Source organism: Ovis aries, chromosome 1 (assembly GCF_016772045.2).
Source record: "Ovis aries strain OAR_USU_Benz2616 breed Rambouillet chromosome 1, ARS-UI_Ramb_v3.0, whole genome shotgun sequence".
In the NCBI taxonomy this organism is placed as follows: Eukaryota; Metazoa; Chordata; class Mammalia; order Artiodactyla; family Bovidae; genus Ovis; species Ovis aries.
The window spans coordinates 34,937,059-34,956,493 of NC_056054.1; the positions used below are offsets into that span (position 1 = coordinate 34,937,059).

The 19,435-nt window shown below is 42.4% G+C and overlaps 1 pseudogene; it reads right to left on the reverse strand.

The window, feature by feature from the left end:
* Nucleotides 1–18,597, reverse strand: part of LOC101104943 (cytochrome P450 2J2-like) — a 34,920-nt pseudogene extending 16,323 nt beyond the window's left edge.
* Between the last annotated feature and the right edge of the window lie 838 nt (nt 18,598–19,435).

Genomic DNA, 19,435 nt, shown 5'->3' on the forward strand with positions numbered 1-19,435 from the left:
TCAAGTTCCTAAACCACTAAGCCTATCTGTAACTGGGGTATAGCTCAGTGGTAGAGCTTGTGCTTAGCATGCACAAGGCCCTGGGTTCAACTCCCAGCTCCTCCAGGGCTTTCATCTCTGCCCTAAACTAAGGTCCACAACTTAGTTGGGCTTCTCTGGTGGTTCAGATAGTAAAGAATCTGACTGAAATGCAAGAGACCAGGCTTTGATCCCTGGGTCAGGAAGATCCCCTGGAGAAGGAAATGGCAACCCACTCCAGTATTCTTGCCTGGAAAATTTCATGGAAGAAGAACCTGGCAGGCTACAGTCCAGGGGACTGCAGAGTCTGACACAACTGAGTGACTAACACACACACAAACTTGTCTATATTTCAATTGCTTTTTCCATAAAATAGAAATAACAATATTCACCCATCAAGTGGCATTATGGATTATGTGAGTAGGAAATGGCATATAACAAATCCTCAACAAATGCTTTTACTGACACCAGAAAGAATAAAATGCACTGCTCTAAAGTACAATCCTCACGCCTCCCCAGTTAAACATCTCTGACTCCAACAGCCATTCTGAATGGCACTCCAGCATCTTTACCAGCTTCCTCCAGAAGCTTCGATGAGTCAGTGTTGCCCTGTGTGCCGTCCGAAGCTGCACACCTCATAGCAAGTGAAGTCTCCTCCTTTCAGGTGGAATCAATGCTTCTATGAATGTTATAACAATAAGGTGAAATAGGGGAGACAGAAAAAATGTGTCGTTCTTTCAACTCCAGGGAAGGAATAAATAATCTGCTGCTGCTGCTGCTAAGTCGCTTCAGTCGTGTCCGACTCTGTGCGACCCCCATAGACGGCAGCCCACCAGGCTCCACAGTCCATGGGATTTTCCAGGCAAGAGTACTGGAGTGGGGTGCCATTGCTTTCTCCGAATAAACTATCTAATGAGTCCAAAATGCAATGGTGAACATTAACCAGGGGGTTCACTATGTTAAAGGATAGACATCCAATTTGACCTTTTTCCTGCTTTTTGCAAATAATACTGAAAAGTGGATGACATGGGGATGAGGGAGGAAGGCAAAAGTCCCTCCCACGTGAGGCTAAACTCTGGGCATCACACTCAATTTCACTTTTGTGTTCTGTACTGGGGAGCTAATGCTCAAAATTCTCCAAGCCAGGCTTCAGCAATACATGAACCGTGAACTTCCAGATGTTTAAGCTGGTTTTAGAAAAGGCAAAGGAACCAGAGATCAAATTGCCAACATCCGCTGGATCATTGAAAAAGCAAGAGAGTTCCAGAAAAACATCTATTTCTGCTTTATTGACTATGCCAAAGCCTTTGACTGTGTGGATCACAATCAACAGTGGAAAATTCTGAAAGAGATGGGAATACCAGACCACCTGACCTGCCTCTTGAGAAACCTACATGCAGGTCAGGAAGCAACAGTTAGAACTGGACATGGAACAACAGACTGGTTCCACATAGGAAAAGGAGTATGTCAAGGCTGTATATTGTTATTTAACTTGTATGCAGAGTACATCATGAGAAACGCTAGGCTGGAAGAAACACAAGCTGGAATCAAGATTGCTGGGAGTAATATCAATAACCTCAGATATGCAGATGATACTACCCTTATGGCAGAAAGTGAAGAAGAACTAAAAAGCCTCTTGATGAAAGTGAAAGTGGAGAGTGAAAAAGTTGGCTTAAATCTCAACATTCAGAAAACGAAGATCACTGCATCTGGTCCCACCACTTCATGGGAAATAGATGGGGAAACAGTGGAAACAGTGTCAGATTTTAGTTTTTGGGCTCCAAAATCACTGCAGATGGTGACTGCAGCCATGAAATTAAAAGATGCTTACTCCTTGGAAGAAAAGTTATGACCAACCTAGATAGCATATTGAAAAGCATAGACATTACTTTGCTAACAAAGGTCCATCTAGTCAAGGCTATGGTTTTTCCAGTGGTCATGTATGGATGTGAGAATTGGACTGTGAAGAAAGCTGAACGCCAAAGAATTGATGTGTTTGAACTGTGGTGTTGGAGAAGACTCTTCAGAGTCCCTTGGACTGCAAGGATATCCAACCAGTCCATCCTAAAGGAGATCAGCCCTGGGATTTCTTTGGATGGAATGATGCTGAAGCTGAAACTCCAGTACTTAGGCTATCTCATGTGAAGAGTTGACTCATTGGAAAAGACTCTGATGCTGGGAGGGATTGGGGGCAGGAGGAGAAGAGGACGACAGAGGATGAGATGGCTGGATGGTATCACTGACTCGATGGACGTGTCTGAGTGAACTCCGGGATTTGGTGATGGACAGGGAGGCCTGGCGTGCTGCAATTCATGGGGTCGCAGAAGAGTCGGATACAACTGAGTGAACTGAACTGAACTGAACTGGGGAGTTTGAGAAAAGTGTAAGAGACTGGGTATTGACAAGTAAGAATTAAACAGTGTCTCATTTTCCTTTGTGTACAGGTCTTTCACATATGCGTAGAGAATAGCATAGACTACTAAAGGCAGTATTTGGCCTTTCCAAAGATTTCAAGTCAAATGGACTTCCCAGGAAGAGAATCTGCCTGCAATGTAGGAGACATGAAGAGATCCCCTGGAGGATGAAATGGCTACCCTCTCCAGTATTCTTGTTTGGGAAATTTCATGAACAGTGGAGCCTGGTAGCATACAGACCATGAGGTCACAAAGAGTTGGACATGACTTAGTGACTGAGCATGCACACAAGCCAAATACTCTTTAACAAATATCTTTATTTCTAATTGTATCATCAATTCTGAGTTAATGATATTTGTACATACTATGAAATATTGCCTCTATTTTTTCTCTCCTGTGATAGACTGAATAGTGACTCACAAACATATGAATGTCTTAATCTCTAGAATGGGTGAATACTTTTTGACAGATGGAGCTTTGCAGATATGATGAAGTTAAGGATCTTGATACGGGAGGATTATTCTAGATTATCCCAGTGTACCATTATAGTCACAAGAGTCTATAAGGGGAAGTAAGTAGAACATAAAGAGAAGATGTGAGGATGGGGGCAGAGAAGAAGCTACATCAATGGCTTCGAAGATGGAGGAAGGGGTCCTGGTTGTTTGCAGCCCCCAAGTTTGTGGTGACTTGTTACAGCAGCAATAAGAAACCAGAATCCCCCCATGTGCTCTCTAAGAACACTCCTCAGGAAAACACCCAGGTCCCCTCACCTTTTCTATTTCCTGGAGGTAAGCATCAATGAAGTCTCTTGCTGCAGCAGGATTCCAGTCTTTCTTGTGGTTTTCAATCACATTAGCAACAAACATTTTCAGTTTCTCCCATTTACGAAAGAGAGTTTGGTGGGATCCCGGAAGGAAATGCATTATTCTTGGAAAGGCATTGTAGAGCTGATGGAGAAAACGAAACAGTCCGTGGACAAGGGGGTGAGACAGTGTTCCACATTCTATGTCTCTTCCTTACTTCCACTTGACCCTTGGTGTCACCCTTGACTCGTCTTCTCTGCCTCAATCCTCTTCTTTCCCTTCTGGCCTCCATTCAAAATATAGCCGATTTTGAACCGCTTCTTACTACTCTATGCATTTTTCAGCTTAGTAAAAATCACCACCATTTCTTACCTGGATTCTGTAAAGCCTCCAACACATTTCCTGATTCTCTCCTTAACCCCCTTCCCAGTCTTTCTTCTACTGAGCAGCCTGAGGGATCCTTTAACAGTTTAATAGAATGTTTCACTGTTTACTCAATATTCTGGTGACTTTTGAAGATGTTTAGACAAATTCTACATCCTCCTCCTGGCCGGGAGCTGTACGTGTCCTGACCCCTCACCCTCGTGTCCCTTCCTGTGCTACCTGTCACTCACTGCCATCTTAACTCTCTCTCAGTCTTTCTAGCCCATCCCCATTGGTCTCTGTGATAACGTCAAGGATGACAATATGTAGTCCTTTGCATTTGCTATTCTTCCAATCGCAATTGATCGTCCTCTGGAATCTGTACAACGCTAGCCTTTTATTTAATTCATCCTCGTAATCCTCTAAGTAGCAGCATCTCTGGAGCCCTTTCTCCATTCCCTTAATTTTGCTTTATTTTTTTTCATGGCAATTGTCTCTAGCATATATGTGTATGTGTGTAGAATACCGCTGTCTAGCTAGCTAGCCATCTGTGTTAAAAATAGGAATGTATTTGATTATCTGCCCATTATGATGTATTGTAGACTATCACTGTCTAGCTAGCTAGCCATCTATGTTAAAAATAGAAATGTATTTGATTATCTGCCCATTATGATGTATTCTCCATGTGGGTAAGATACACCTGTGGTAGATTCATGTCAATGTATGGGAAAACCAATACAGTATTGTAATGTAAAATAAAAAATAAATAATAAAAAATAAATAAATTTCAAAAAAACAAAAAATAAAATAAAATTAAATTAAGTGACTTTTGGATATATTTTCTCCAATACTTTCTAGTATAAAATTGATAGCACAACATAATGGAAAATTTCCTTGACTTACAATGAAAGAGACGTGACAATTAGCTCTGCTGCTTTCACAAATTTGGGGGACAATAATAATGATGATAATGATGGTGATGTAATTTGTCATGACATTGGGGCACCAGGGTTATTTTCATGAACAATCACATGAGATCATTAGAGCACCTAATGGAGAGTCAGTGGACCACTATGCAGATTTGCTTACACATTCCCATATCTGCTTGTATACGTCAGGATACTTCATTTCATCCTTAAAGAATTGTTTAAATAATTAACTCAGATAAAGTGTGTGCAATTGTCCATCAAAGTTGCTGAACTACTCTGGGTTTCTAAAAATGCATAGTACCCCTGCCCTTACCCCTGACCTACTACCCCATCCAACCATCCCAGGAATTTCTTTTCAGTGGGAATACTCCACAAGGTACTCAGTGAGGTCTCAGACTTCCTAAAAGGGTAGAAAATGGAATTACTGAGATTAGAGATGAAAATACAGAATGTTTTTCAAAAATAACATTAACAATAAAAATTATAATAGCTCACATTCATTATACCTTTTTACCATACTAGGATTCATTTATTTTTAGTCACTAAGTCATGTCTGACTCTTGTGACCCCATGGACTGTAGCCCACCAGGCTCCCCTGTCCATGGGATTTCTCAGGAAAGAACACTGGAGTGGGTTGCCATTTCCTTCTCCAGGGGACCTTCTGACCCAGGAGTCGAACCCAAGTCTCCAGCGTTTCTTGCATTGCAGGCATATTCTATACTCCTTTACTGAGCTAGGATTCATGCTAACTTCTTATTCCATTTTGGTGAGATTCCATAAACTTCCAGGCAATGTTGTTTGTTAAAAATGAATGCAAGTAAATCCTACTCTAGATACTCAAGCATTTACTTGAACACTTGGATCTGATTTTCCCCTAGAAGTGTCTTCCAAACCGAGTAAAGGGGCTGAGGGGCCAATGAGTTGAGCAGAGGTTTGGACAGGCTCAAAACCCTAGCAGGATGAAAGGGGAGGCCAGGGACTACTAAGGAAGGGGTGAAGTTTGAATCCCTTAAAGCCGTATCTCACAAGTTTTGGAAACTGATAATATCATGTGTAGATAGGAATGTAAATTGTATAACCACTTGGATGGCTATAAACATTTTTATGTCCAGGGGTATATGCAAGAGAAAGGAGTAGGTGTGTCTACAGGAATGACTGAACAAGAATGTTCATGGCAGATTTATTCATAACATCCCCAAGTGTTCATCAACCCCATAGTGTTTTTCAAGAGAATAAAAATCAGCGTCATGTTCATGCAGTGAAAACTACGCAGAGTAAAAGAAGAGCAACTAAGAAATGAATCTCAAAGCAATGGGCCAAGGAAGAGCCAGGCACAGAAGCACACATGTGAGGATCAGGCAGGTGTGGAAATGGGGAGGAAATGCATAGGAGAAACTCAAAAGTGATGGCAACGTTATGTTTTCCAAGGAAAAAAAACACAAGTGCATACATGGTTTGTCCTGTAAAGTTTGGTACTTTATATGAATGTTGGAAATTTTCTTTGTCTATAGTAAATATTAAACAATATTATCCCAAAACAGTAAAATCAAGAGATTGATTTCAAATCAGCTTGTGTTGAAAAAGATTAGATTTCAGCTAAAAAGGAAAGGGTGACTCCATCTCATCTGATTCTGACATCAACCGAATATTTTTTTCATGACATGAAATGTGAACTGTTTTACCTGGCAGCACACTGATGCCTGTATACACAAGACCTCATCCAGCAGCCTCAGCAGCTCCTGGAACTGATCATCCTGGTAGTCAAACCGCTCCCCGAAGGTGATGGAGCAAATAATATTGGAAACGGCATTGTTGATTATGAAGTGAGGGTCAAAAGGCTGTCCTGGAGGCAGGAGAAGAGATAGAGCCTTCATATAGGTTTCTTTTTCATTCCAATAAAAGTCTACTCTATATGATGTATGACATAAAGACAGAACCACCACCAAGACTACAACCCCAGTACCCTACAGAGTGCTGATATTAGGACAGACATGTAGGTATTGATGAGCTTCTGGTTAGTGAAAGCATGAACCACAGTCCCTGCATCTGTCCTACGACCCGCTCACCGTTCTCCTCTCCTATTGCCTGGATGAGGTAGGTGAGTTCTTCCTGAATGCGTTCCTCTAAGCTCTTCCTTCCTAAACCGAAGTTCCTCAGAGTTGTCAGGGTGAACCTTCTTTGCTCTTTCCATACCTGGCCACTGGACCTGATCAAGCCTGGGAAAATGAATACAATGTTATGAAAAGCAAGGCAACAAGGTCCATGGGTGATAACATATCAGATGGAAGGAAGGAGAAGCACTTTTAGACACTTGAAAATTATTCAGAGAAATAATCCCTAAGCAATGGACATAATGGCTTGAATTTACTGATTGCTTGCAATGCTGGGCACATTAGCATTTCTAATGCATTATGTAATTTAGTACTCATAGAATCTCTATGATGTAAGTATAACCAGTACTGACAAATCAGCCTTCCAATTTTGATCATGAGAAAAATGAGGCTCAAAGGATAAATCTACACTCTACAAGGTCATAAACTTAGCATGCACCTGAACACGTGTTCAATTCAAGTCTGCCTGACTCCAAAACCCACACTCTGATTACTTATCACATAACCACATTTAAGAATTTGCTATGCTACATACTAAGTATGAATTTATGGATTAGACAAAATCAATCCTCATAAGGAGAAAAGATCTTAAAAAGATAAATAAATCACCCACCCACAAAAACAAAGAAATGTGAACACTGTGCAGAAAGAATACCACAGAAAAAGGAAAAAGAATACGTCTTAATATGCTGTCAAATAACGGTATTTATTTTATAACACTGGTGAGGCCACCGTCCTCTTATTTCTTCATTTCATCTCACACTTCAACTCCTTCTAATATCTCCCTTTGGCTTCCACCACCTTAGTGAAACGGCTCTTCTCACTGTTCAATCCAGGATCCTTTTCAGCTTCATCTTGATGTCTCAGCAGCATGAGATGCTTTCTTCTTGAAACACTCTGTCAATGGAGCCCAGAACATCACACTCTCCAGATTTTTCTGCTAATTCTCTGACTTCAGAGAAATTATCATACCTTTGGTTAACTTATCTTCTTTGATCCAATTTTGAAATGATGGAGCTCTTCAAGATTAGGTCTGAAGCCTCTTCTCTTCTTACCCTGTCCTCCATTTCTAGGAAATCTCCACTCCAAAATTTCAAATGACATCTACTGAGAGTTAACATGTGCTACTGTCTCTCAGCTTCAGGTGCATACACAATTCCCTGCTGCTTGTCTCTCCTGGCTTCGCCCTCAGCATATCAATGGCTGAGTTCATGGTTTGCTCCATACAACTCCCCACCCAGGCCAGCCGACATCTGTCCTCCTTCACATGTCCCTTCTTTCCTATACCAACCCATTTGGGTGTCTACCTCGGCACCTCATTCTCCCTCTGTCTAGGTCATCATGTCCTGTTGGATTTGCCTCCCGAGTAGCTTAAATCCATGTATCTTCACAATCACCTTCCTGGTCTGACCTGCTGTGCTATCATTTCTTGCCACCTCCCTCATCCAGGCCACCACCTTCTCTAGCCTCCAAGTCTCCATAGTTTCTTGAGCCTTTTATTCCATTCTTGACATTGCAGCTTAGATAAGTCTCTAAAATATACAATGTAAATATGGTGATTCCTTTCTCTACTGAAACCATTCAGGAGCCTCCATTGTTATCAGGATAAAAACAACATCTTTAACAAGAATTTGCATGAACTGTTTCTGGCCAAACTCCCCAGCTTTACCTCCACTTAATTATCTCCATTTAATCCCTGTGTGTACTACACTGGCCCCGTTTCAATTCCTCAGTTCACTGTCCTTCTTCCCACTTGAGAGACTTCTCAGATTCTATTCTGGATTCCTTCATCACTGGATTTCTGGATTGCTTCTTCACTTTATTACTTGTTTTTAATTTCATTAGCTTTTCCTGAGTCTCAGGACTAGATTACATACCCGTAACAGATGAACCCTACTCTTCGTAACACTTCATAACACTCATAGCATTAAATTATTTGTGTAATTGATACCATCTTTTTTAATCACTTGTAAGTTATAGAAAACCAAGGATTCTGTCTGTTCTGCTCACTGTTTTATCACTAGAGCCAGCTACTAGGTTCACATTACAGACATAGAATAAATAGAGACATAGAGTTAATAGATGCAATATTTCAAAGAGGAATTGAGAAAGCCCCGGGGGATAAAAAGAGTGCTTTGGTAGAAGAATAGATTTTAGCTTTTCATTCAGAATTTTGAAAAGATAAGTTCATTTACCAAGTTTATTTTATGATCTTTTTAAGTACTCATGCCAAACTCTCCCATTGACAGAAAGCTCGAGATACTTTGTGAGGCACAGCTTTAATAACAGAGCACAAGGAATTAGAGGCAAGAAGGGATCACAGAGTCAGTAGGAGGAAGCTGATCTACATATTTTCCTAGGGGACAAGATTTGAAGATTTGAATGAGAAAATAGAAGAAAGACTGAGAACACAGCATTGCCTTTCTTCTTCTTAAAAAAACACATCACATCACTGAGTGATGAGGATACATATTTATCAAAACATCCAGAGTGAATTCATGCAGGTGATGCCACTTCTCCTAAATCCCTGACATTAGAGCTGACCCGGCCAGGTTCCCTGAGGAGGTGACTTCAACAAGAAATGGGGCCACTCGGTTTCCTTGAGGGGCAGAGATTCTATGAGGGGCCTGGTCCTGGGAGTGTTGGAAACACTTTCAGAGGCCACAGGAATATCAAATATATGCTTCTTATTTTGGTCATGGAACTTACCTTTATTGTCAAAGATACGTTTCTGAATAGGTAATATGGGGCGGTTTACAAAGTTTTGTTCCTGGTAGACAAGGGCTTCTTTGATATAGGGCAATCCAGTTATAAGAATGGAATGAACTGCGCCAAAATCCAGCCTAATAATACTCCCATATTTCTTCACAATCTGAAAAATAGAAGAGTCACAGTTGGGTATGTAGTTGTCTATGTGTCCTGGATGGAGAATGTGCGGAGCTGCGACGGGGGTCCAGGGGAGTGCGGAGGGGATGCTTGTAATGAGTGGAAGCTGTGTGTCTGTGTGTGCATCTTGGGCTGCATCTAGACTTCCACCAAATCCACTAGAGGACATAGACATTCACTATAAAACCCATTCATATGTTCAACTTACTTAAATTGAGTGAGCTTATGTGACCTGCGAATAATGCATAAAAATACAATAAAGTAAACAAAGGTCTCTTATCTTAAGCATCTTAGAATTTAGTGAATGGAGAGAATTCAGCACATGTGACTCACCAGAGAAGTCAGAGATGTTTAGTTGAAGACTAACCTATCAAGCATGGACTTCTAGTGCATAGTATCTGTTTAATCACAAGAGAATGTCCCCTTCCTCAACAGGTTCTAGGTGATAAAAAAGTCACTCTAAGTCAGGGACTAGATATGGAGAAGTGAACACTAGTTCTGGAGTCATCTTAACTCTGTGATTGACAACTGAGATCTCAGAATAGCTGCTTCACTTTTCTTGGAGCCTAAGCTCCCCAGCTGTGAAAGGTAGAAAACTGTTCCTCCCTTGGAGTTTCTATGAGGGGGAACTCCCTGGCACTTCAGTGATTAGGACTAGGCTTCCACTGCCATGGACCCAGGCATGATCACTGGACAGGGAACAAAATCCCACAAGCAGAACGGCGTGCTGGGAAACCCCACACTCCAGAACCCAGATGGTTTCTGTGAGGAGGAATGAGAACAAGAATGTGAAACGCACTTTGTGCCCTGGGTCCTGTCAGACAGCCGCTCTATAACGTGGGGAATGAATGATCTCTGTGTGCAAAGCGACATGCATGCACTGGCTCAAGGGGATAGATGGGATAAGAGCACACGGATGATGTGCAGAAGAAAGGCAGTGTTCATAGACAACCACCGTTCCTGGGTGCCATGCAAACGACTTTCACCTTTTATCTCACTTCCTTCACACCACCCTGCAGTACTAATGATTTTATCCATGTTTTAGTAAGGAAACTGAGGCACGGAGAAGTGACTTAGCCAATGTGACAGAGGTGTTGGTGGCCGGAGGGAAGGTGCTGGCATTATGTAAGATTTAAGGACAGAAACATGGACTTGAGATGGTGCTGGACCTTAGAGCTTCGTGGAGGTGACGGCGTGAAAGTGGGAATGAGAGTAATGGACCAAAGGGAAAGAAAGGGAAAGGGAGAGTGTGCGGCTGTGTCACAGACCCATAAGGGACCCAGGGGCTAGGAGGATAGGTTCCCGGAAAAAATAGCTCTCACTGTGTAGAGAGATGGGATACAGGCTGGCAAGGTACTGTGAGCTGGACCAAGGCTGTCTTAATGTCAAGTGGAACACTTTAGACCTTGTTTTGCTTGTATGTAGAAACCTGAATAGATGAGGTAAGGTGAGTGCCTCAGAGACTGGATTTTGAAGTCATACAAATCCCTTTGTATTCAGCTTCCACTTGTTACTTTCTGTGTGAGATTTAGTCAAGCTTTTTAAATTCCCTCTGCCTCAATTTCAAAATGTATAAAATGACAGCGATTACAATTTAGGATTCTGGTGACAGTGTTGCAGTGAGAAGGGGAAAAAAAGAGGAATGAGTTTTCTTTCCCTTTCGTGAAAACAATGAAGATAAGACAACAGTGTGCAGACCTGAACATCCTGAGTATTTCTTACTTTGCATGGGTGTGTGCACGCATGCACATTTGCTTCAGTCATGTTTGATTCTGTGTAACTCTATGGACTGTAGCCTGCCAGGCTCCTCTATCCATGGGATTCTCCAGGTAAGAATACTGGAGTGGGTTGCCATGCCCTCCTCCAGGGGCTCTTTCTGACCCAGGGATTAAATCCATGTCTCATATCTCCTGTGCTGACATGCAGTTTCTTTATCACTGAATGAATGAATAAAGTCGCTCAGTCGTATCCGACTCTTTGCGACCCCATGGACTGTAGCCTACCAGACGCCTCTGTCCATGGGATTTTCCAGGCAACAGTACTGGAGTGGATTGCCATTTACTTCTCCAGAGGATCTTCCCAACCCAGGAATCTAACCTGGGTCTCCCGCATTGTAGACAGATGCTTTACCGCATTGTAGACAGATGCTTTACCGTCTGAGCCACCAGGGAAGTCTTCTTTATCACTAGCACCACCCAACTGTTCCTAAATCTGCATGTCCATAACTAAGGTTGCTTTTCTGCCCTCCTAATTCAACAACTGTAACCAAGTTTACTTTTCTGTCACCTAGCTCTCTGCAGGAGCTACATTTCACACCTGTTTTCCTTTGACTTTATGCTAAATACATCCTCTGTCTGGTGTTCATGCTTCCAATGCTCTCCTCCCCTTGTAGTTCTTTTTTACATATCAGAAAGAAGGCCACAGGACCACCAAATTGCCAGACTCAATTACTGGGTCAGTGACCCCAGTCTATGACTGTTTTGGAAACAATGCAAAAAGAAAAAATAAAAAAATGCTAACACCTGTCTTCATCATCAACTCATGACTGTGAACCTTTATCTTATATAAGCCCCTAGTCTCCTCAAGGAAAGATATACCCATTTGAATGCAGATCTCCAAAAAATATCAAGGAGAGATAAGAGCTTTCCTCAGTGATCAATGCAAAGAAATATAGGAAAACAAAGAATGGGAAAAATTAGAGATCTCTTCAAGCAAATTAGAGATACCAAGAGAACATTTCACACATAGGTGGGCACAATAAAGGACAGAAATGGTAGGGACCTAACAGAAGAAGAAGATATTAAGAAGAGGTGGCAAGAATACACAGAGGAACTATACAAAAAAGATCTTCACAACTCAGATAACCATGATGGTGTGATCACTCACACTTACCTAGAGGCAGGCATCCTGGAATGTGAAGGCAAGTGGGCCTTAGGAAGCATCACGATGAACAAAGCTAGTGGAGGTGATGGAATTCCAGTTGAGCTATTTCAAATCCTGAAAGATGATGCTGTGAAAGTACTGCACTCAATATGCCAACAAATTTGGAAAACTCAGCAGTGGCCACAGGACTGGAAAAGGTCAGTTTTCACTCCAATCCCAAAGAAAGGCAATGCCAAAGAATGCTCAAACTACTGCACAATTATCTCACAAGCTAGTAAAGTAATGTTCCAATTCTGTAAGCCCGACTTTAGTAATACATGAACCATGAACTTCCAAATGTTCAAGCTGGTTTTAGAAAAGGCAGAGGAACCAGAGAGCAAATTGCCAACGTCTGCTGGATCATGGAAAAAGCAAGAGAGTTCCAGAAAATTATCTCTTTCTGCTTTATTGACTATGCCAAAGCCTTTGACTGCGTGGATCACAAGAAACTGTGGAAAATGCTGAAAGAGATGGGAATACCAGACCACCTGACCTGCCTCTTGAGAAACCTACATGCAGGTCAGGAAGCAACAGTTAGAACTGGACATGGAACAATGACTGGTTCCAAATCAGGAAAGGAGTACATCAAGGCTGTATATTGCCACCCTGCTTATTTAACTTATATGCAGAGTACATCATGAGAAACGCTGGGCTGGAAGAAACACAAGCTGGAATCAAGATTGCTGGGAGAAATATCAATAACCTCAGATATGCAGATGACACCAACCTTATGGCAGAAAGTGAGGAAGAATTAAAGAGCTTCTTGATGAAAGTGAAAGAGGTTAGTGAAAAAGTTGGCTTAAAGCTCAACATTCAGAAAACGAAGATCATGGCATCTGGTCTCATCACTTTATGGCAAATAGAGAGGGAAACTGTGGAAACAGTGGCTGACTTAATTTTTTGGGGGTGCTCCACAATCAATCACTGCATATGGTGACTGCAGCCATGAAATTAAAAGACTCCTTGGAAGGAAAGTTATGAGCAACGTAGACAGCATATTAAAAAGCAGAGACATTACTTTGCCAACAAAGGTCTGTCTAGCCAAGGCTATGGTTTTTCTAGTAGTCATGTATGGATGTGAGAGTTGGACTATAAAGAAAGCTGAGTGCTGAAGAATTGGTGCTTTTGAACTGTAGTGTTGGAGAAGACTCTTGAGAGTCCCTTGGACTGCAAGGAGATCCAACCAGTCCATCCTAAGGGAAATCAGTCCTGAATATTCACTGGAAGGACTGATGCTGAAGCTGAAACTCCAATACTTTGGCCACCTGATATGAAGAGCTGACTCAATGGAAAAGACTCTGATAATGGGAAAGATTGAGGGCAGGAGGAGAAGGGGACACAGAGGATGAGATGATTGGATAGTATCACGGACTCAAGGGATTTGGGTTTGGGTAGACTCAGGCAGTTGGTGATGGACAGGGAGGCCTGGCATGCTGTGGTTCATGGGGTTGCAAAGAGTTGGACATGGCTGAGTGATAGAACTGAAGGCTCCTCATGGGGCAGAGGATAGGCACCCTTTTGGAGGCCTGAGCCTACTGTGTTCCCCTCTCTGTTGGCTGAGAGTTAAGGCCAACTCTCTATATCCTCCTGTCTTTCTCTTTTATTTGGCTTCAGTGGAGAAAGAAAGTCAAGATTTCGGCCAGCAAAAATAGTGATCATAATACTAAAATTAATAATAAATTATTTATTGTTCTTGATCTATTTGGAAGTGTATTTTAGTGAAAGGATTTGGAAGAAAGAGCCCAGAGACTGGATGGCTGGAGCCCATGCAGTGATCAGGCCAGACAAGTGATGCCTGCTATGCAACCAACAACTGGCTTTTCCTTGAATTTGTTACTATAAAGTTCTGAAGAATGGGAGAAGGTGGTAGATATAGAAATAACAATCGCCTATGTGCTCAGCATTCTGGCAGTTAAGTGATATTCATGACTTTTAATTCTTATAACAACCCTAGAATTTATTCCCAGCTTCCAGAAAAAGAGGCACAGAGATATAGAGCCTAATTAATGAGCATAAAGAAGGGCTCTCTCTAGCTTCCTCTATATGACTCATCCTTAAATGAAAGCATGGAGATACTCTCTGTTCTTCTGAGTGATGAATTCCCTAGGGTTAAGGGGCCACATTACTTCTTATCAATTTCACATGAGTCCACTGGGACGTGAGTAGCGGTGATGTGTGAATCTTCTAGGTCCTGTCCTTAAAAGAAAGTTGCTTCTCATCATCTCCCATTCTCCTCTTTCCTACAGTACATGACACTGCTGCAGGACCAGAGCAGTAAGACAGAAGCATTGCAGTTTTCAGATGACCTTGTGGTACAAAGCAGCCTTGTTATACTGGTCTTCCTGCCTACATCTATTTCTACTTGTGAGAGACAAATACATTTCAACCTTTTGCCACTACTGTATTTTGAAATCTTTTTGTTACAAGCAGCCTGATGTATATCCTCATACTACAATTATCTACCTTATCTATCATTTCCCCACCATAGCCAATAAGATTTCTTCATATTTCCAGAATGTTCTCTCAATAAGCCACATAGCTATGACAGAGAGAGTTAGAAAATGGGGAGAAAATAAGGAAGGTTCTCATCATGCCAAACAAATAGGCCTGTTCTTCACTGCTCTGTCCCTTTGTTTTAGCTCATGTCACTTTCCCCTATTTAAAAATCTCCTGTCTATTTTATTCCACTTTATATAACCACTTGCATAACATGCCTTTCAAGTTCAGCCAAATGTATTTCAACATTCTACAGAGGTTATCCCACGGCTTCCCAATCACAGTGAACCCACCTAATGATATTTCATTTGGTTATCCAAATGTGGGTTATACCACACATTATATCATACACTCTCTTGTACTATACCTGTCATATGATAAGCACTTCATCAATGTCTCTTGGATAAATGAACCTAAGAATAAATCAAGTATTCATTAACTATATCAAGAAAAGTCAGGTAGCCTAATAGAGATTGTGTGTAGGGTTCAAATAGTCTTAGGTGCAAGTCCTTTTTTGATCATTATCAATTTTGAATAACAGGCAAATAATTTGACAGATTTCAGTCAGTTTCTTCAGCCTTAAAATGGAAACAATATCAGATGAGGCAATAAGCTATGTATGCATAGCCTGTAAGCTTTATAGCAAGCACTTAAAGTGGGATACAAAGAGATGTACTCAAAAACACTACAGATACACTAAAATGGGGTTCTTGCAGAATGTTTAAGCGACTCACAGTAAGAGAAGAAAGGAGAAATAGAAGAATAGAAAGCAAAGTGAAAAACAAATAATAAAACAGTAGACTTTAGTGTTCACACATCAAAAAATACACTACATATATATGATCTAAATTCACCAATCAAAAGAGAGCATGGTAGAATGAAATAATAATCCACCTACAAGTTATACAAAAATTCATTTCAAATATAATCATATAAATATGCTAAAAGTGAAAGAATGGAAAAGCATATGCTATGCAAATATTAACCAAAGGAGAGCTGTTGTAGTGATATAGGATAAAGTTCAGGCAAAGACAGTCATCAGAGATAAAGAGAGACATTATGTAATAATTAAATAACCAATTTACCAAGATGACATAGCAATTTTTTTTTTCAGCTGCAGTCAAGAGTTTAATACACCTTTGGGTTCACACAGTGCAACAGGGGTGGGGGGATAGGATGCACAGGCTCCTGGGCCACTGCCCAGGCAAGAGGGAGGTGTCACCGGCTGCCGCACGCTCCTGGTGTGGGTGAGATGACATAGCAATTTTAATGTCTGTGTTTATGCCATAAAAGAGCTGCCAAATTCATTGGTGGCTCAGATGGTAAAGAATCTGGCCTGCAATGTGGAAGACATGACTGATCCCTCGGTCGGGAAGATACCCTGAAAGGGGAAGGGCAACCCACTTCAGTATTGCTGCCTGAAGAATTCCATGAACAGAGGAGCCTGGCAGACTACAGTCCATGGGGCCACAAAGAGTCGGATATGACTGAGCGACTAACACATACAACACGACACACCAGAAATGAATAAACACATTGACAAACCTGTATTTTTCAGTTGCAGATATCAGGACTCTTATAGTAATTGCTAGAATTAGTAGATAAGAAATCAACAAGGGTACAGACGCACTTAAACAACACAAACATCTAATAAGGTCTACCTGACATAGAGTACAGAACACTCCTCTAAACAACAGCATATTGTTTCAAGTATCTATCATGGGTCATAAAACCAACCTTTACATATTTGTTCAAGGTTGAAATCACACAGTGTATGCCATCTGTCCTAATGGACTCTAGTTGGAAATTATTGACAGAAAGAAAACAAGAATATTTCGCAATACTTGAAAAAGAACACATTTCTTAAAAAGGGCATCGGTCTAGGACTTTAATATTCTAAATACTAATCCTATCACTTAGTGATACCAATGGGGTGTTTCTTCCAGAAACTGGTAAAGTCATCTGCATCTGAACTTTGTAACATAGGCTTGCATTTAAACTTTTCCAGGCATTCCTAGGGAACTAGACCTATTAATTGTTGAGCGCCAGCTATAAGCTATGTTAACACTGAACATTCCTTTTATTTCCTCATCACAACCACCTTCCACAGAGCTGCCTGTCATGAAGGTCCCTGTCCTGAGAGGCAGGAAAAAAGAGAGAGTATTGGGAGAGGTTCTTGAGATAGTATAGGGTGTTGAAGGGAATTTTAAGGAATTCAGGGTGGCCACCGTTAGGGAGCCCTGAGGGGAGAAGACTATAAAGTGGAAAGAGGCTACAAGAAGGGATCCATGTGGCTTCCTAAGGAATATGAACTCTGGGAAGCAGCAGGAAGCACTAAGAAAACCTAGGCAGAGGATGACATTTTTAAATGAATACTTGAGAGTGACTGCAGATGGAGGAGCCTGAAGGTCGGGCTCTGTCTTGGTAGGGATGGGAACAATGTAGCTGAAAAGTGGTAAGGACTTAGGTAGCAGTAGCACCATTTTACACATGTGAAACAGAAGCTCTAAGAGCGAAGGCTTAGCATTCCCCCCTCCCCCCACCAGGGATAATAATATTAAAAAGACAAAGTGACTATGCTCTAAATAGAATGTCCTGGTAATCTGTAAAAAGACATAACTAAATGATTTAAAATACATATTGTGTCTGTTACACTTGAGGCTCCAGTAAAAAACACAAAGAGACAAAGGGTCACTTGGTCAATCAAAAAGATTTATGGAGGATGCAGAGTGGGTTCTGAACCATACTCTATCCAAGGATCCCTGACATGCGAGAAAATATGCAGATGACTAAGCTCCAGTAGTCACGTACAGATGCGCGAGCTGGATGACAGAAAAGGCCGAATGCCAAAGAGCTGATGTCTTTGAACTGTGGTACTGGAGAAGACTAAACAGCAACAAAGCTCCTGGCAGCATGTGAGGCTTCGTTTGAGTGCTACAATTCAATATTCACACTTTGTCCATCACCTAGATGGACCAAGAAGCTCTTTTTGTTTTGTACAATAAACCTGCACCACCACCTTCCCCCCAAAGCATATCTTGTCTAGCACACTTAAATAGTAAACAGTTAACAATATTTCATCCCTACAAAGCACCGGGTGAATCATGCCAGTTGTTGGGGAGAAGAGAGAGGCAGGATGTACCCGGGTGACCACTTTAGCCTCAGAATTCCCATGTTCCCACCACCAGTACCCAGAGTGGCCCTGGTCCTGCAGGTCAGGATGCACTTGGGCATTTTTGCCTGCTCCTACCTGCTGAGGAACCACAATCCCTTTCCCCAAGTCCAGGTGGAAGAAGTTGCCTACGAAGGGCAGGCGCAGAGGCCCTGGCGGGTAGTTCTTTGGGTGCTGCCTTTTGACGAAATCAACAAAGAGGAGAAAGACAAAGGCCCCCAGTAGGACAGTGCCAGGACGGAGTGTGGTCCAGAGGGCAGCCACCAGGGAGCCCAGCGCCTCCAGCATGGCTGTGCTGTCTGGTTCCTCTTCAGCGATCAGAGCCAAGGAAGGTCCTCGCACCTGTGAATTTGTAATCTCTGCACCATGCGTTCCTGCCATGTCCAGCCCCCGCCCCGCCCTTCCTGTCAGACCCTGCCCTCCCTCCTTTCCTCTTCTGTCCCTCCCTGCTCCCACCTCTACTCCTCTCTTCCCCCTCCACTCAAGTGAGCCCTGCTCCTTGCCTCCCTTGGCACCTGGTCCACTTTAGCCTTCCATGACCCGCCTTTTCCTCTCCTCTTGCCAATTAGTTGTTCAGTCCCTCAGTCCTGTCTGAATCTTTTCCACCCCATGGAGGCAGCACATCGGGCTTCCCTGAGCCATGAGTCAGCAGTGGCCTGCTGCAGGGGCAGAGCCTCTGGCAAAAGCAGTGCTGGGAGGCAGTGTATGGCATAAGTCCTCTTGCAGATCACCATTAGCCCCACTATAGAGCTGCCAGGCGGACAACTCACAAACTGGAGAGCAATTATACCAACGAAGTTCTCACACCGCTGGGAAAGTTCTAGGCCCCACATCAGACTTCCCAACCTGAGGATCAGGAAAAGACAATGAGGATCCCCAGGGAATCTGACTTTGAAGGTCAGTGGGATTTGATTACTGAATTTCCACAGGACTGGGAAAACAGACTCTTGGAGGGGAGAAAGAAAACCTTGTGTGCACCAGGACCCAGGAGAAAGGAGAGGTGACCCCACAAAAGACTGAGTCACACTTGCTTTGTGTGTTTGGGAGTCTCTGATGGAGGCCTGGGTTGACAGTGGCCTGCTGCAGAGCCAGGGGCACTGACTACAACAGTCCTGGGAGCCACGGCATGCTTGCATAAGTCCTTTGGAAGGAGGTAGCCATTATCGCCATTACCCCTACCACCTGAGGCCAAATGACAGGGAGGGAGCACTGCCCCACCATCAGCAGTGATTGGATTAAGACTTACTGAGCATGGCCTTGCCCACCAGAACAAGACCCAGTTTTCCCCACAGCCAGTCCCTCCCAAAGAAGGTTCAAACTA